This window comes from Pongo pygmaeus, chromosome 7, assembly GCF_028885625.2.
Source record: "Pongo pygmaeus isolate AG05252 chromosome 7, NHGRI_mPonPyg2-v2.0_pri, whole genome shotgun sequence".
Taxonomy (NCBI): domain Eukaryota; kingdom Metazoa; phylum Chordata; class Mammalia; order Primates; family Hominidae; genus Pongo; species Pongo pygmaeus.
In genome coordinates this window covers 20,213,520-20,231,515 of record NC_072380.2, presented here as the reverse complement: position 1 = coordinate 20,231,515, position 17,996 = coordinate 20,213,520, and positions in this window count along the sequence as shown.

Here is a 17,996-nt window from a genome sequence, read left to right as displayed (position 1 = left end):
AATTTCCCATATTCACAGGTCAGATGAATTTCTTCTAACAATGAAATGCCACCCAGCAAGGATGAGCCACAAGAAGTTTTCTATGAAAGTATCATAAAATGGCACTCCACTCCACTGTGGGCCAGTTGAAGAGATGCATTTTTCCCTCATGAATGGGAGGAGGTGCAGATACTATAAAAATCTTTATAGAAAGATGGGCTTTCAACCACCAATTACCATGTAGCAAAGAAGACAGTGCAACTAACGAGCTATGGTGCTCGATAGGCCAGGAAAATGTTGGAGTTTATCAGAGCATTAGAAACAAACCAGAAGACACATCCTTTCCAAAGTGCAAAAGCAGGAAAACTGTGGCAGTTCCACACTGGGGTGGGAGCTACAGCACCTTAAATTAAGGAGGTAACTACGGAGGCTGAAGGAATGCAGAAATCACACAGGACGATGAATGGGTGGCAGGAACAGCAGTGTGGCAAGTGACAGGAAAGTTCTTATGGGGAGGGACCCAAATTCAAGGGGATATTATTAAAGTAGCCTACACCTTTAAGGAGGCCCATCTGTGATGGCCACAGTCTCAGAACACCACTGGAGGAACTCTAAAATCACTAGAGGGCTAACTCTAGGGTGAATATTAGGAAATACATCCCCCGCCCCCCCCAGCACTGTGTTGTCTTACGTATGGAATTGATTTTTCCAAGATAAAGCCTTAGCTACATAAAATAATTTTTTAAAAAATTTTAGAGACAAGGTCTCGCTCTGTCACCCAGACTGGACTGCAATGGTGCAATCATGGCTCACTGCAGCCTCCACCTCCTGGGCTCAAACAATCCTCCCACGTCAGCCTTCTGAGTAGCTGGGACTACAGCTGCATGCCATCACACTCAGTTTATTTATTTATTTTTAAAATTATTATTATTATTATTATTTTGTAGAGACAGGGTCTTGCTTTGTTGCCCAGGCTTAAAATAAATTTCCTAGTAACATTGCTCCCTATTCCTGGAGGCAGCTCTGTAATGCTTGTACGAGTCAGTCCTCTGAGGCTTACTTGAAGAAAGGGCGGTGCAGCCCTTCCACACACCTTCCCTGGATGTGTGGTTGATTCTCGGCAGGCTTTGACACCCCAGGGCTGCTGCGTTACACAATTCAGCTCTGCTGAGCTCACCCCTACAATTTCGTGTATGGGACAGGAGAACTTTCTCTGCAACAAGGCAGGATTGCAGCATGGTGGCTTTGGTACAAAGCGCTCTCTGCTGTTGCTGGGAGGTGCTGAAGAGAGAAATAGTCAAGTCACAAGCTGGTTGAGGGAGGACCAAATCAGGAATAAACAGACCTAATCCTGAGGTACTAGCCTAGCTCTTACATTAACTAGCTGTGTGAGCTGGGACAAGTCATTTCACGTCTCAGGGCTTTGGCATCAACTTCTGTAGCTCTGGCTTTCTGTGGCTCCATCTGCTACTGGATCATTTTGGGGTGGCTTTCCGTGAGCTCAGGGGCAGGACCTGAGCAAGGAGCCAAAGACAAAGCTGAAAGGTCAGACAAAGGTGAGAGCCAGCATCACCCCAGAAACACAAACGTCATTTCAGGTTTCATTTGTTGCTTTCAAGAAATTATTAGAAGTAAAGTGTGTTGCGTTCCCCTCCCCTCCTCCTTGCCCTCCATGTTGTCCTCCTTCTCCTTATCTTCTTCCTCCTCCTCTCCTCGCTCCTCTCCTCCCCTGCTGTCCCTCCTCCCCCTCCGCCTCCCCCTCCTCCCCCTCTTCTTCCTCCTCCTCCTGCCCCCCCTTGTCCTCCTCTCCTCCTCCCTGCTTCTTCTTCCCCTTTTTTGTTTCTTCTTCTGGAGAATGACGAGTACAGTGTTAGCAGAGGCATGAGCGTGGTCAAGGTCTTTTAGGATTTGTCATCCAAATCGAGTCATTATGTGGTCTCTGGAAATCATAAGGGAGAAGAGTGCAGTTTGGGGATCATACTTTGCTTGTTTTGGCTATTGACCCCAGGTCAGTAATGGACAATTTTTCTTCTTTTCTTTTCCCTTCCCTTCCCTTCCCTTCCCTTCCCCTTCCCCTCCCCTCCCCTCCCCTCCCCTCCCCTCCCCTTCCCTTCCCTTCCCTCTCCTTTTTTTTTTGAGACAGGGTCTTGCTCTGTTGCCCAGGCTGGGGTGCAATGGTACGATCTCGGCTCACTGCAACCTCTGCCTCTCAGGTTCAAGCAATTCTCCTGCATCAGTGTCCCAAGGGGTAGCTGGGATTACAGGCATGTGCCACCATGCCTGGCTGATTTTTTGTATTTTTAATAGAGACAGGGTTTCACCATATTGGCCGGGCTGGTCTCAAACACCTGAGCTCAGTCAATCCACCCGCCTTGGCCTCCCAAAATGCTGGGATTACAGGCGTGATCCACTGCACCCAGCCAGCAATTATACCTGTTAGGTAGAATTAGGGTGTGCTGAGGGGCAGTCGACCGGGGTGCAGGTCACAACAGGTTGCTGAGCAAATAATCACAGGAAAGCAGGAAGTTTTGTGTGTTTAGGTGTGACTCATCGTGCAGGTGGCCTGGTGCTCAAAGTAGATCTGCCCTGATATTCATGGAATGACGGGGGTGGGGGTGGGGCGGGGGGGTGGGGGAGGTGGGGGGAGTGTTACAATGTTGCGAAGCAAAGCCCTCTGGGGAATCTCCACCACACAGAAACAATGTGACAGTGAAAACTTTCTTATTTGTAACGTGAGAATAACAATGACACAGTTGTAACAGGAGTGTAATTAAGATGAATGAGGTAATAAGAAGTAGAGAAAGAACATACTTTATCAACCATAAACCCCTATTTAAGGCCAGGTGCAGTGGCTCACATCTGTAATCCCAACACTTTGGGAGGCTGAGGAGGGCGGATCACCTGAGCTCAGGAGTTCGAGACCAGCCTGGCCAACATGCAAGAAACCCCATCTCTACTAAAAATACAAAAAAATTACCTGAGTGTGGTGGCACACATCAGTAATCCCAGCTACTCAGGTGGCTGAGGCAGGAGAATCACTTGAACCTGGGAGGTGGAGGTTGCAGGGATCCAAGATCACACCACTGAACTCCAACCTTGGCGACAGAGCGAGACTGTAGCAAAAAAAAAAAAAAAAAGAACAAACAAAAAAAAAACTTATTTAAGTGCTGCTTTCTATTATCAGTGAGTTCAATTCTCTTATCCTACAGAAGAGGAAACTGATGAGATGGGTCTCACTATGTTGCCCAGGCTGGTGTTGATCTCCTGGGCTCGAGAGATCCTCCCATCTTGGCCTCTCAAAGTAATGGGATTACAGGAATGAGCCACTGCCACCAGCCAAAATCCATTTTTTTTTTTTGGTAACAGCTTTATTGAGATACAATTCACATGCCATACAATTCATCCATTTAAAGTGTACTATTCAGTGGCTTTTAGTATATTCACAGGACTATGCAACCATTACCACCATAAATTTTATATTTTCGTCAGCCCAGAAAGAAATTCTGTGCCCATTAATCATCCCTGAATTTTCTTTCAACAACACCCTCCAGTCCCAGGCAACCACTAATCTTCCTTTCTCTATAGATCTGCCTATTCCAGACGCTTGACATAAATGGAATCATAAAATATGTGGTCTTTTGAGACTGGCTTGTTTCACTAAGCATGTTTTCATGGTTTATCTGTATGCTATCACATCTGGGATTAAGTAAAAATTAAAAAAAAATTAAAGGTTCATCTATGTTGTGGTATGTATCAGTACCTCATTTCTTTTTCTAACTAAATGATGTCCCATTATATGAATATATTACACCTTATTTATTCATCTTATTTCATTCATCAGCTCACGGGCATTTGGATCATGTTCACCTTCCAGCTATTATGAATAATGCTGCTCTAAACATTTATGTACAAGTTTTTGTGTGGGAATATGTTCTCATTTCTCCTGGGTATATACCTAGGAGTAAAATTGTTGGGTCCTGTGATAACTTGATGTTAAAACTCTGAGGAACTGCCAGACTGTTTTCCAAAGTAGCTTTCATATTTCCACAGTAGGTGGATTTTATATTTCCACAGTCGGTCGATGAAGGTTCCAATTTCTCCACATCCTTGCCAACATTTGTTATTGTGTGTCTTTTTAATTGTACCCATCCTAGGAGGTGTGAAATGGTTGCTTGTGGTTTTGATTGGAATTTTTCTGATGACCAATAATGTTGAGCATCTTTTCATGCGCTTGTTGACCATATATACATTTTCTTTGTGGAAATGTCTATTCAGAGCCTTTGTCCATTTTTAAAAAAATGGTTGTCTTGGCTAGGCTTGGTGGCTCACGCCTGTAATCCCAGCACTTTGGGAGGCTGAGGTGGGTGGATCACAAGGTCAGGAGTTCAAGACCAGCCTGGCCAACAAGGTGAAACCCCCCTCTCTACTAATAATACAAATATTAGCCACGCGTGGTGACGCGTGCCTGTAGTCTCAGCTACTCTGGAGGCTGAGAAAGGACAATCACTTGAATCTAGGAGGTGGAGTTTGCAGTGAGCTGAGATTGTGCCACTGCACCCCAGCCTGGGCAACAGAGTGAGATTCCATCTCCAAAAAAAAAAAGGTTGTCTTTTTATTATTGAATTGTAAGAATTTAAAAATACATATTCTACATACAAATTCCTTACCAGATATGTGGTTTACAAATATTTTCTCCCATTCTGTGTGTTGTCTGTTTACTTTCTTGATGGTGTCCTTTGGAGTACACACGGTTTTAATTTTGATGAAGTCCATGTATCTATTTTTTCTTAATGCTTATGCTTCTGGCATGACGTCTAACAACCCATTGCCTACCCCACGGTCATGAATACGTACACTTACGCTTTCCTCTAAGAGTTTTTAGGTTTTCATATTTGATCGATTTGTATTAGTTTTTTTAGATGGTGGGAGGTAGAGACCCAATTTCATTCTTTTACGCATAGATATCCAGTTGTTGCAGAACCACTTATTGAAAAGACAATTCTTTCCCCATTGCATTTACTTGCATCCTTTCTGAAAGTCAATTGACTGTAAATGTGAAAATTTATTTCTGGATTCTCCATTCAGTTCTATTCATCTGTCAGTCTTTCTGCTACTATCTCATGTTTTAATGTAACTTTCTAGTAAGTGTTAAAATTACATCATTAAAAAGTAATAATACCTCAAGTATATGACAGAAAACAGCAGGCTTTTGTGTCATCTTTTCCCACTCCTGATTCCTGTCCTCCACTTTCACACTTTTAACTATTTTATTATTTTTACTTTTTTACATCTACAAAATCTGCTTACTCAGTTCTTTCTTGATTTGCCTCTTTTTTTTGACATAACCTACTGTCTTAATTTAATGGTAGATGGAGATTGAATATCTTTACTCGCCTCTTCCTGTCCTTCAACCTTCAAACTTAATTATTTCATGATTTAGTCACTTAATAAGTATTTGCATTATAATGACCACATTAGCAATGCTTGCTGCAGAGTGTGGTGTCTGCAGGGATTGTGTCTGATTTCACTTCCTTGCTCTATATTTTGCTGTTGGTGAACCTGATGATGTCTGCTTTGTTGTTTCTGGAGTTACTGTTTACTTCATTTTCCAGATTGCTCTCACCCATTCTTCTCAAGTCTGCTAACTGATTTATGAAGCCCCCTGACTATTTGTCTCTGAGCATAGCAGGTCATCTGTCAGTTCGTTTTGTTTCCAGCCCTGCATCCTCTGGATTCATTCTCAGAGCCACCTGCATGGGCTTTGGGCTGGGTTTTCCTGTGTTGCTCTCCTAAACTGGACTCCAGTTTCCTGAATTTGGTTTCTTGTTCTTGGTGCATTTTCATCTTCTCTTGGAGTATGTCCTCCAATAATTCCTCAGATAGGTGCAAGGGCGGCATACAATTTGAGACATCAGATGTGTGTGAAAATGTCCTGCTTGATTGATAATTGCCTGGGTGCAGAATTCTGAGCTGAATATTATTTTCCCTCATATTTCCAATGCTGTTCTTCCATCCGGTCTCAGCATTGCTGTTGAGAAGCCCTGTGCCATTTGATTCTCTGTGTTTTGAATGAGATCTCTGGTTGCTTTAGCTACTGGGATCTTATTCCAGGTCTTTAGAAATTTCACAATAATCAGTATTTGTTGGGGTCTTTTTTATTCACTGTGCTGCACACCCAGTGGGCCCTCTCAATCTGGAAACTCATATTGTCTGTTCTGGGAATTTTACTGTGCTATATCTTTGAGTGTGCTATATCTTTGCTTTCTTTCAGAAATCCTATTGGTTGGATGTTGGATTGATTGACTAATCTTCCCTTTTCCTCCTATTCAATCATTTTAACTTATTTTATTCCACTCTCCAAGAGACTTTCTCAATTCTACATTCAGTTGTTCTTCAGAATTTTTTTTCAGCTATCGTAATTTAATTTACAACAGCTCTCTGAATTTTCTCTGGCCTCCTAATCTCATTTTATGGTTGAGATATTTTTTCTGTCTCTGAGGGCGGGTCAAGCTATTTTTTCTCCCTGCATTTATGTTTCCTCAGTTCTAATCTTTTTTTTTTTTTTTGAGATGGAGTCTCGCTCTGTCACCCAGGCTGGAATGCAGTGGCGTGATCTCGGCTCACTGCAACCTCTGCCTCCAAATTCAAGCAACTCTCTGCCTCAGCCTCCCGAGTGGCTGGGAGTACAGGTGCCCACCACCAGGCCTGGCTAATTTTTGCATTTTTTTTTTTTTAGTAGACACGGGGTTTCATCATGTTGGCCAGGCTGGTCCTGAACTTGTAACCTTGTGACCCACCCGCCTTGGCCTCCCAAAGTGCTGGGATTACAGGTGTGAGCCACTGCATCCGGCCCTCAGTCCAATCTTTGCTTGTTTTGAGCTGTTTCACTATGGAGACTTTCTTCAAATATCTTGCGCGCATTCTAAGGCTTCTGGAAGTCTACATGCAAGACTGGGGCTTGTGAACTCTTAGGGTGACTCGTAGGTGCTGGCTCTTTTATTGGAGAACTCCCCGATATCAGTGTCTGTAGGACTTTTCTCATAATTCCTCCAATGGAGACTCTTCCTCCTGGTGGTGAGGATGGGTAGAGTCAACCTTCTTGGAACAAAGTGGCTAATGGGGGCTCAGGGTGGGGAGCAGACTCTCAGCCGGGTCACTCTCATGGTGCTAAGTGTGGCCCCGCTTCCCTGCCTCTGTGGCGAGTCCTCACTTTGTACCCTCTGTGCTTTAAGTTTTCCACATAATAAATCCTTCCACCTGGGTCGTGATGGGGCTATTGGCTGGCTTCAGGGCATGGTGGATGGGACTGAGGTGTCCTTCCTTTCACTTTTTCTTTTTTCTCATGAATCTGCCTTTTTTCCCCCAGCCCCACATCTTACCTCACCTTCAATTCCTATGTCTTGCGTTCTGTGGTACAAGTTGACTATTTTTATTGACATCTCCTTGTGTGTAATTTGTTATTCAAACAGCTTACTTTTGCTAACGTTCTTACCAGTTTTCGCCCAACATTTTCATTCTAACAATGTCGAAAAAGTATTTCTATCTTTCATGGGCTATTGTTTACTTCTCCAAGTTATTTCCTTTTAAACCTTTTCATACAGTAGTTACCAGAGCTTACAAGAGTCTTTATTCAAATCTTTCCAGCTCATTTAAAGGAAAATGGGGGGAAATGCCTTGTAGTTTTAATTTGCTCATAAGGACATTGGAAGGAGCCAGTTTTGAGCTCCTTCACTGCAGAAGAGAGTTTGGCCTATGGGCCTGTGGGCCTGTGTTTGTCATGCTTGCAGGAAGAGGCTAGAGTTAAGGCCTCTCTTTCTGTAACTGGCATGACAACTCTTCTTAGCAAGCAGCTGCGGCGGAGCCCTGGCTGAACTGCTCGTGGCATGCGTAGTATGCTTGGCATACAAAGGTGTGGGAGCTGATGTGGGAATTCCCACTCTTGTTGACGCCCCACACCTGAAGCACTTTCCAGAAATTATGGTAGTGAAACCTACGCACCCCTCAACTCGACTCTGGCTGCCTCTCAGTCCATCCTGGTCTCTAGCCCCTGCCACTGTGAGCCAAGGGGTTTCTTTTGGAAATCACGTCCACCCACTCACTGCGCACAGGCTTTGCCTTCACCTGGGTTGAATCACAGATTAGTTCACCTTCACTCTACCTGCTCACAGCTGTGGCGGCAGAAATTCTTCATAATCAGCATGTGGATGTCTCCTCCCATAATTTTGAGAACCAACACAGGTTTTGTAATGAGCAGGTAGAAGAGATGGGGCCGACTTTAAAAAGCTGAAATAACTATTCTGACTTAAGTTCTAGGATCTCCCCCACTCCACCACTGTTTTCAGTCTTTTTCTTGGGTCGGGCATGGTGGCTCACGTCTGTAATCCCAGCACTTTGGGAGGCCGAGGCAGGTGGATCACCTGAGGTCAGGAGTTGGAGACAGACCTGGCCAACATGGTGAAACCCCGTCTCCACTGAAAATACAAAAATTAGCTGGGCATGGTGGCGCATGCCTGTAGTCCCAGCTACTCAGGAGGCTGAGGCAGGAGAAGGCTTGAACTCAGGAGGCAGAGGTTGCAGTGAGCCAAGATTGTGTCACTGCACTCCAGCATCTCAAAAAAAGTCTTTTTCTTTATTTTCTGCTTCTCCTTTTCCTCCTCCTCCTTCTTCTTCCTCCTCCTCTCCCCTCTTTTTAAAGGTTATGTATGTAAAGTGCATAAATTTTAAGTGTGTGCTTGATAAGTTTATGTGTTTGTGTAACTACCACTCAGAACAAAATATAGAGCACTCTCAGCACTCCAGAAGGCTCCTTCCATCCCTCCTCTGCCAATACCCACCCACCTCCAGAGGTAACCACTGTTCTGACTTCTCTCCCCATCAACTACTTTTGCCTATTCCTGACCTTAATAAATGCTTCTCCACTTACTCGGGCCTCTCCTTATTTTTTCATTAGGATTGTATAATTTTCTCTACCTGAATTTCTTAAAGGGGTGTCTGTGACCTGTTGGTCCTCTTAAATGCATCGTTTCACTTCATTCTCCTGGGGTGGGCATTGTGGTCCCCAATTTACAGATGAGAACAGCCTGGGAGGTTAAATAATCAGCTTGAGGTCACAAAGTCACTTACACAACAAGCAGCAGAGCCCAGATTTGAACTCAGGTGGGTCTGACTCCAAAGTCTGAGGCCTTTCCTTAACAAATCAATCTTTCAACACCTTTTGCTCATGAACAAAATTTAACACAAGGCTTTTTTTTTTTTTTTTCCAACAGTGAGTTTTATTACTAATGTTTGGGCTGTAGAAACTTTTCTGCATATTTTAAGAAATGTGCTATGTTACCTTCACCTTCTTCCACCTTGATTCTCCTTCCTCCTGAGCCACCTACCAAATTCTGTCTCAACCCTCGCAATGAAATTGGCCTCCGATTTCTAGTATTTGTGACTGACTTGAAAAACCACAAGTAAAGACCAATTCCCAGTATTTCCAGAAGAGGGCAGTAGAGCCCACACTAAATTGCTCAGACACCAAACTAGTAAATTGGATCTGCCTGGACCAAATTCTGAGACTTGAGACTTGACGTACTTTACTTTCTATTAAACAAAGTAGTGCCTTACACACACTGGCTTTGGCTTACACATTTTAAGTAAGGTTTATGATATGGTTAGGCTCTGTGTCCCCACCCAAATTTCATCTTGAATTGGAATTCCCAAGTTTTGAGGGAGGAGCCTGGTGGGAGGTGATTGGATCGGGGGTCGGTTTCCCCCACGCTGTTCTCGTGATTTGAGGGAGCTCTCATGAGACCTGATGGTTTTATAAAAGTGTTTGGCAAGTTCCTCCTTTGCTCACTCTTCTCTCTCCTGCCGCTGTGTGAAGAGGATCCTTGCTTCCCTTCATCTTACGTCATGACTGTAAGTTTCCTGAGGCTTTCCCAGCCACGCAGAACTCTGAGTCAATTAAATCTCTTTTCTTTATGAATTGCCCAGTCTTTGGTATGTCTTTACAGCAGTGTGAAAACGAATTCATGCAGTTTATTTTCTGTATTCCCTTCTCCCTTGCCTGCTTTTTTCCTTGTCTACATCCTTGTCTTCCTTTCCAACTCCAGCCTTCCTGAGCCAAAGGTAGTTTCCTTTCACTCTGTCTTGCCTCTGAACTTCTCCCAGCTCTCAAAATAAGTGGGTGAAAATTCTGTTTTCTTCAGGCTCTGTTTTTTTCCCCCCCAAGGATAATCCTAAAAAGTAGCTTACTGGATGTGTCAATGACTTACCTCAAAGTGACGACATTCTAATGGCTGACTTCAGTGCAACAAGCATTGCCTACCATCTGGCTGGTACTAATCAGATCTATATGGGATTCTGTAAAGAAAAAAAAAATTAAAAATAATAATAAGCACTTACTCTGTGGTATGATGTGCTTCTTCTAGCTACTCAGGAGGCTGAGGCAGGAGGATCACTCAAGTCCAGCAGTTAGAGGCTACAGTGAACTACGATGGTACTATTGCACTCCAACCTGGCCAATAGAGTGAGACCCTGCCTTCTAAAACAAAAACCAAAAAGGACCCCAGAGTCACTTACCCAGATAACCATAGCCACTGCCAGTGTCGTTCTTACTATTCAGGGTGTAGGAATGGTATCTCCCAAGGCCAGACTGGGCTCAAGGGTACCTCTGTGCCACATACTTCTCTTGCCCTCCTCAAAACTTTCCACAATATGTGAGCTGGAAAATCTTGGTTGATTGGAACTTGGAGAGGGAATCCCACTTGGAGTACTCACTAGTTGTCATTTCTGTAATATGGGTTTAGTGTCTTAACCTATGAAACAGGGAGGTTGGTCTTTACCAGCCCAACTATTCTAGGATTCTGCAAATCCTGCTTTTACCTTTTATTAGGACCTTGGAGAGAAACACCAAGCTGGAATCACCCAGAGTTCCTTAGGTGGACCAGTGGAATGTTTTACTCACCTGTGACTGGCAAGTCTGTTCACTTCCTGTTTTCTAAGACTTTTGAATATTGACATTTTTTCATGGGACTCCTCAGATCAGTGCTCAGTAGTGAAAGAGAGACAGAGTTTGGGCTGCCGAGATCCCTGGGAAGTTTCCACCACAGATAAAGCTTTAGTTCCCTGATGGCACCAGGCTTAAGCCTCTGTCTGCCTCTTCAGAAACAAAAGAAGTGTTGCAAATAGCATCCCTGCAAGGCTGCAGAGAAGGAGAGAACGTGCCTTCTACATTCTTTGAGAGTCAGAAACTGGCAGGGCTTTCCTTGGCATAGGACTGAATTAAAGAAAAAACTCCGAGCCCGGCACGGTGGCTCACGCCTGTAATCCCAGCACTTTGGGAGGCCGAGGCAGGTGGATCATGAGGTCAGGAGATCGAGACCATCCTGGCTAACACGGTGAAGCCCCGTCTCTACTAAAAAAAATACAAAAAATTAGGCGGGCATGGTGGCGGGCACCTGTAGTCCCAGCTCTCGGGAGGCTGAGGCAGGAGAATGATGTAAACCTGGGAGGTGGAGCTTGCAGTGAGCCAAGATCGCGCCACTGCACTCCAGCCTGGGCAACAGAGAGAGACTCTGTCTCAAGAAAAAAGAAAAAATTCTGTGTTCAAATGAATGACTTGAGTAACTCTGTTGATGAAATACAATGATATCCTGTAAATCCTATGTGAAATGTTATCTTACACTTGATTCAATTCCTTCACATCAGTTTCATTCCATTACAAAACCTAACTTTTCATCGTTGATCAGACCTGAAATGAGGCTTAATGTTGGGCGTGGAAGACCATTAAAAGACATGAGGGTCAGAGATTAGGCATTAAGAGCACTGGGCACACGTCATGGGTATTAAACACCTGAAAAAATAATTAGTTCTGGCATGTTCATTTTCTAAAATAACCATGTCATACTGGATGGAGGTCTGGCTTCAAAATCAAAGACGTGGTTTGGATTTTGCCTGCCCTGGGAGGCCCTGGGAAGACATCTTCTCCGCTCTGAATCTTATTTCATGGAGTGTAGTAAGACTTGGTAACTATATTTACCTTGCCTTCCCCAGGATTGCTGCGAGGATCAGAGGAGGGGAAGTGTGTGCTCATAATTGTAAAAACCAGACAATATGCCAGTTATGAATGCTAGTCTGCAGGTCACTGCACCCGTGGAGTGAATGGCAAGACAACTGTTTTGCTGGTTTTCTGCTTATCCTGGTGTAGAATTCAGACGGAGCCCTCATGAGATGATAGAACAGAGAACATCAGTGTCTGCTGTGGGTCTTAGGCGCTCCCTGTGGTGCTTCTTTCTCCTACAAAGGCTACTATAGTTGTAGCTCGAAGCCGTCAATCAAATGGACCACAGATATTTACCGCCAAGCTATTAAGCCTAGTTTAGATGGGAGGCATAGACAAGGCACAGCCAGCCCATCCTCTAGAGGCTGGGAGGACCTAGGCAGGCAGTGCAGGAGAAGCACAGTATATAGTGGGGCCAGGCAAGCCCTAGAGGGATTAGAGAGAGTAATGATCAGAGTGAGGGGCCAGGGAGGTCTTTATAGACAACCGCGGTCCCAAAAAGTGGGTCCTCAAGGATGGGAGGGAATCAAATGACTGAATGACAGGTGGAGTCATTCGGAGTGAGGGGCCGCAGTGATCAAAGGCCAGGAGGTGGGGCAGTGAGTGAGGAGCTGGTGCAGGAGCAGGCAGCAGGGCTGGGAGGGTGGAGTGGGCTGGATTCTAGAAGCAGGTGGCCTTCAGGCCAGGGTCTGTGAACTGTCTCCTAAGGCATCAAAACCAAAGAAAGAAAGACAGGCCTGAAAGACTGGCGTGGCTGTCACACAGGATGAACGGGGAGCAGGGAGGCCCATGTGGGACCCAGTGGTAATCCTGGCAGGCTTCCTCCCTTTTCAGAGCCCCAGCCATGGGTTCTCGGTGTCTGTCTGCTACAAGGCACCATCAGTTTTTGGGGTTGTAAGCTCTCGTCCATTCCCTTGGTTTCAGCCTCCTACTGTCCTTCACCAGGAAGCCACTCATTGTTCCTGTAGCTGCCCTGTGGCCCTTTCTGTCTTCCTGACAGCCTCACAGAGGTTGGCCCTGGGGCCACGGCTCAACCCTGGTGGCCTCTGAGCTGTGTGTGTCAGGCAGACACACAGACACCAGATCGAGGGCAGAGCAGGCCAGTTAGTGCCTGGTCCTCCTGCCTGGATGGGACCCGGCCTGCGTTGAACTGTGATCTTCAACACTCACAACCACAAGCCTCCACCTCAGCCCAGCACCCACTTGTGGCCACAGCGAGCTCTAAAGACTGATTTTGGTGCCTGTGGCATGCTCACATTCCGGCTGGAGCTATGAGTCCTGGAAAGTCCTCAGCCCACTTCAACTCACCCTGGATCCCAGCCCTGCTCACCTCTTGCCAAGGAATACCCAAGCCTTGCTCAACAGGCCATCTGGTGTATGCAGAAGAGAACCCAGGCTTCAGGGTCAGAAAACTAAGCTGCGATTTCTTGCTGCTCCACTTATTCTCTCTGTGACTTCAAGAGGGCATCACCCCTGTGCCTCGCTTTGCTACGTGTGTGCAGGAGAAGGTTTGGATGACATCTGTACCAGAGCCCTGGGTCCGAATGGAGTGAGGTGTGTGAAGCCACGTTGCATACTCTAGAGTTGTGCGCAAACGGCACATCCCAGGCTCTCAAGAACTTTGGGAAGATTGCCTTCCTTCCCAGAACATCTTTGTAAATTGAGCTGGGACTTCTGGAGGCAGGATTGTAGCCCGGAGGTGTGATGGATGCTGGGAAGGAGAACAGAGTGAAGAGAATATCAGCTTCTCAGTATCACTGGTGTTGATAGATCCAATGTTTGCTTTAGGATGCCAGGACCTGCAGGAGGTAAAGTGACATGTTCACTACAAACCCCTCAATTAGTCACAACAAATCCCGCTTGCAGAGGGAAGCGGCACAGACTGACCCATCTGATTAGCATGTGTTGATATGGGCCAAGGTACGAGATTAACATTTTATTTGCAAAGCTTCTGTGACCTCCTGCTTGCAGTTGTGAAGTCAGGACTCAACTCACAGTGTCTTGCTCAAGGTCCACATAAACATACTATGCTCACATTTGGGCATGGCCCTGCTTGGCAGAACTGAAGCTGTGTATGTGAGGCATATGTATGTATGATCCAGCTGCTGTCTGATGCTTGCAAAGTTGGTAAAGAGGATGCAGAGAGACAAGAGCCAGCATCTGTTCTCAGCTGTCTAAAAGTCCACTTGAGATCAGATCGTAGCAAGTGAAATGTTTGGACAATGATTCGGATAACTTTCTGTGTAGCCTGGGGCAAGTCACTTAACCTCTCTAGACATGTTTTTCCATTCCTCATAGGATAGCAGGAACTTCCACCTTCAAAGGGAATCATGGCCTCTTAGCTCTGGAAGAAAACTGAGGGAGGCATGTTAGGCCAACCTTCTTTGGTCCCAAACCTCCCTTCTACCACAGCCTGGAAAACAAGGCCTATCCTATCACTTTTACTTACATACCTCCTCTCACAGGGACCTCACTACCACTCCTGAAGCCCATTCTTATGAGAGAAAGCTCAATAGTTAACAAGCTACTTCTCATTTTCAGAAGAAGTTTTGGTAGCCAGGTTGATCAGGGAATTTTCAGCACTGGTTTGGGTAGTCGAGATGCCCCTGAGCTGGCCTGCCTCTCAGCAGTCAGGGCCAAACTACTGCCAAGGAGGGTGATACAGTAGCAGCAACCCCTGTTCTCCGTGGTTCTGTTGTCTGCCTGGACGAGCTGCCATCATCTCTCATCCTCCACACCCCAGCTTACACTGTTTCTGCAGACTGAAACGAGTTTCCCTTACACTAGACAGAAAGCTTGCTATCGTCCTTCAAGATCTAGCTCAAATGCGTCATCTTCCATGAAGTCTTCCTAGATTTATCCAGGCTACACAACTCCCCGCCTGCATCCCCAGAACACTGAGCTCTTGCCTCTGTTATAGCAGGAGAACATAACGTATCAGTTGTGTTGCTACAAGGCATCTCCCTCAGTAGATCTGTGCTCTTCCAGGCTAATTACTGGGTCTCATATCCATGCTGGCATCCTCAGTATCTGTTGCAGGCCACAGCGTATAGTTTGAATTCAATATTTGTGCTGACTCATCTAGACATAGACATAAATAAAAGTATATACATACATATCTTACTTCCTCCCTCCCTTCCCTCCCTCCCTCCCTCTCTCCCTCCCTCCTTCTCTCTTTTCCCTCCCTTCCTCCCTCCCCTCTCCTCCCCTCCCCTCCTCTCCCTTCCTCCGTCCCCTCTCCTCCCCTCCCCTCCTCTCCCTTCCTCCCTCCCTCCCTCTCTTCCTTCCTTCTCTCTCTCTTTTCTCTTTTCTTTCTCTCTCTTTCTCATTTTATTTTTTTCCTGCTACAAGCTCTTGCATGTAGAAGACAGAGTGAAATGCCCTTGGAATAACTAGTTTGTAGGAGAAGGGTTGTTGTCTACTGGAGGTTCAGAATTTCCCTAAAACACTTTAAAATGATGTGTGTTGGATGCGTTTAAACGTAGCACAGTTAGTGCATTTATACTAAGCATATCAATGTACTAAGTAAAAGCAAATTAGAAAATTTAATTTGCTAAAAAGAACATCTGGATATCTAAGTAAAAGAGGTAAGGCTGTTATTTGAGTCTGACCTGCGTTCTTACTTCCATCGTCCTGCCCCAGTCAATAAACTCTTTTGGCAGGGTGCGGTAGCTCACGCCTGAAATCCCAACACTTTGGGCATTTGGCAGGCAGGTGGATCACCTGAGGTCAGAAGTTCAAGACCAGCCTGACTGACATGGTGAAACTCCGTCTCCACTAAAAATACTCAAAAATTAGCCAGGCATGGTGGCAGGCACCGATACTCCCAGCTACTTGGGGGGCTGAGGCAGGAGAATCACTTGAACCTGGGAGGCAGAGGTTGCTTTGAGCCGAGATCGTACCATTGCACTCCAGCCTGGGCGACAAGAGCAAAAATCCACCTCAAAAAAAAATTAAATTTAAAAATAAATAAAAACCCTGTTGATTTCTAGCATCTGCATGACTTTCCACTGAGAATGAATGATGGATGCCCTAAACTGTATAATACCCAGAGGTGTCTGCCCAGGTAGGATTTCTGAGGTGAGCCAGAGAGGGCTGCCTTTGAAACCCTTCACCCACAGCCCCGCCTTTGCACCTCTGGACCCAGAGGCATGTGAGGCCTAGTCTTTGAGGGATAGCTTGTAGTTTCAAGGCCCTAAGGGCCCCTAAACTTCATCACCTTTAGCTCCCTGCCTGTTCCTGGAAACCTGGGGTGTGCTGTGGTGACACAGCCAGTGGGGCGCCCCGTCTTCTCCACAGCCCTGGGCCCTGAGGACTGAGTGCTCCTCCTGCTCCTAAGAGGACTTCAATGCAGCTTTCACCCTTCCTGGATGGTGTGTATCTTGAACTTTTCTAGAGCTTCGGGTAGGGGAATTTCATTAGTCTCTACATATGGGAACCTGATGGGCAGAAACTGCCACCATGGTTCATTTAACAGTGACGTCTGGAATAAGTTCTCTGCGTCTCTTTAACATTGACATGTGGAATAAGTTCTCTGCATCTCTTTTGTTTCAGGATTGTTATATGATCCATAGCGTGTCTCTTGGGGCTCTCTCTCATGCGTGCTGGAGCCTCAAGTGTGGGGAAGCATGCATGTGACAGGTTGTCCTCTCTGTCACCCCGCCCATATTAGCTGTGGCTGCTCTCTGGGTCTGGTTAAGATCTTTGGTTGGTCTAGGTCAGAGATGCTCACCCAGGCCTCCAGAGCTCTAGACTGTCCCTGGAGATAGGTGGGCAGAGTTTGGGGTTACCCCACTTCACATGTTCACCTAAAATGTTTAAAGGAATGATTATGCTGCTTGAAGAGCAAAGACAAAACACTGGGAACCATTGCCACAGAGGGTCTCTGGTGTCCTCCACATTTCCGGCAGCCAAAGCCTCCTTCACACTCAGTCAGTGAAGCCCCAGTGTAATCATTATTTTCATTTGTTTTACTTGTTGGACATCCAGGTAAGATTGCATTTGAACCAAGTTTTCTAAGGATAAAAATCATTAAAAAACATTTAAAGCTACATTTGACACAGCTCTCAGCCCCCTTAGGAACCATTTCTGTATGTAGTTATGCATCTCTGTTCTTTTCATACAGTTCCCTCCCTCCTGGAAGCCAAGTAGTAAAACAGCCCCTAAATAGTGGGTGGAGGAGCTTCTAGTTGGAGATAAGGCATGTGTATTCGTCCGTTTTCTGCTGCTTATAGCAGAATGCCTGAAAGTGGGTTGTTTATAAGGAATTTATTTCTTACAGCTCTGGAGGCTGAGAAATCCAAGGTGCCGCATCTGGTGAGAGGCTTCTTGCTGGTGGGGACTAAACAGTGTCCTGCGGTGGTGTAGGGTGTCACATGGAGAGGGACTGAGTGTGCTAATGTGCTAGCTCAGGTCTTAGTTCCTCTTTATACCCCACTGATCCCTTAACCCATTAGTCCATGAATGGATTAATCTACTCCTGAGGGCAGAGCTTTCATGATCCCATTACCTCTTAAAGGACGCTGCCACACTAGGGATGAAGTTTCAATGTGAGTTTGGGAGGGGACATTGAAACCACAGCAGCATCCAGTCAATGCTGTTCTTAACTCATCTCTCGGCTGAGGAAGCCTCCCTGCTGGGAACCTGTCTCTAATGTCTCCAGGCAGAGCTAGTGATATGGTTTGGCCCTGTGTTCATGTTCAGTTGTAATTCCCCATGTTGGAGGTGGGTTCTGGTGGGAGGTGGTTGGATTACGGGAGTGGTTAGCACCATCCTCCTTCATCACCATAGTGAGTGGGTTCTCACGAGACCTTTCATCCTGCTCTGGACATGTGAGATGTGCCTGCTTCCTCTTTGCCTTCTGCCATGACTGTGTTTCCTGAGGCCTCCTTAGAGGCAGAAGCCACTATGCTTTCTGTCCAGCCTGCAGAACCATGAGCCAATTAAACCTCTTTTCTTATAAATTACCCAG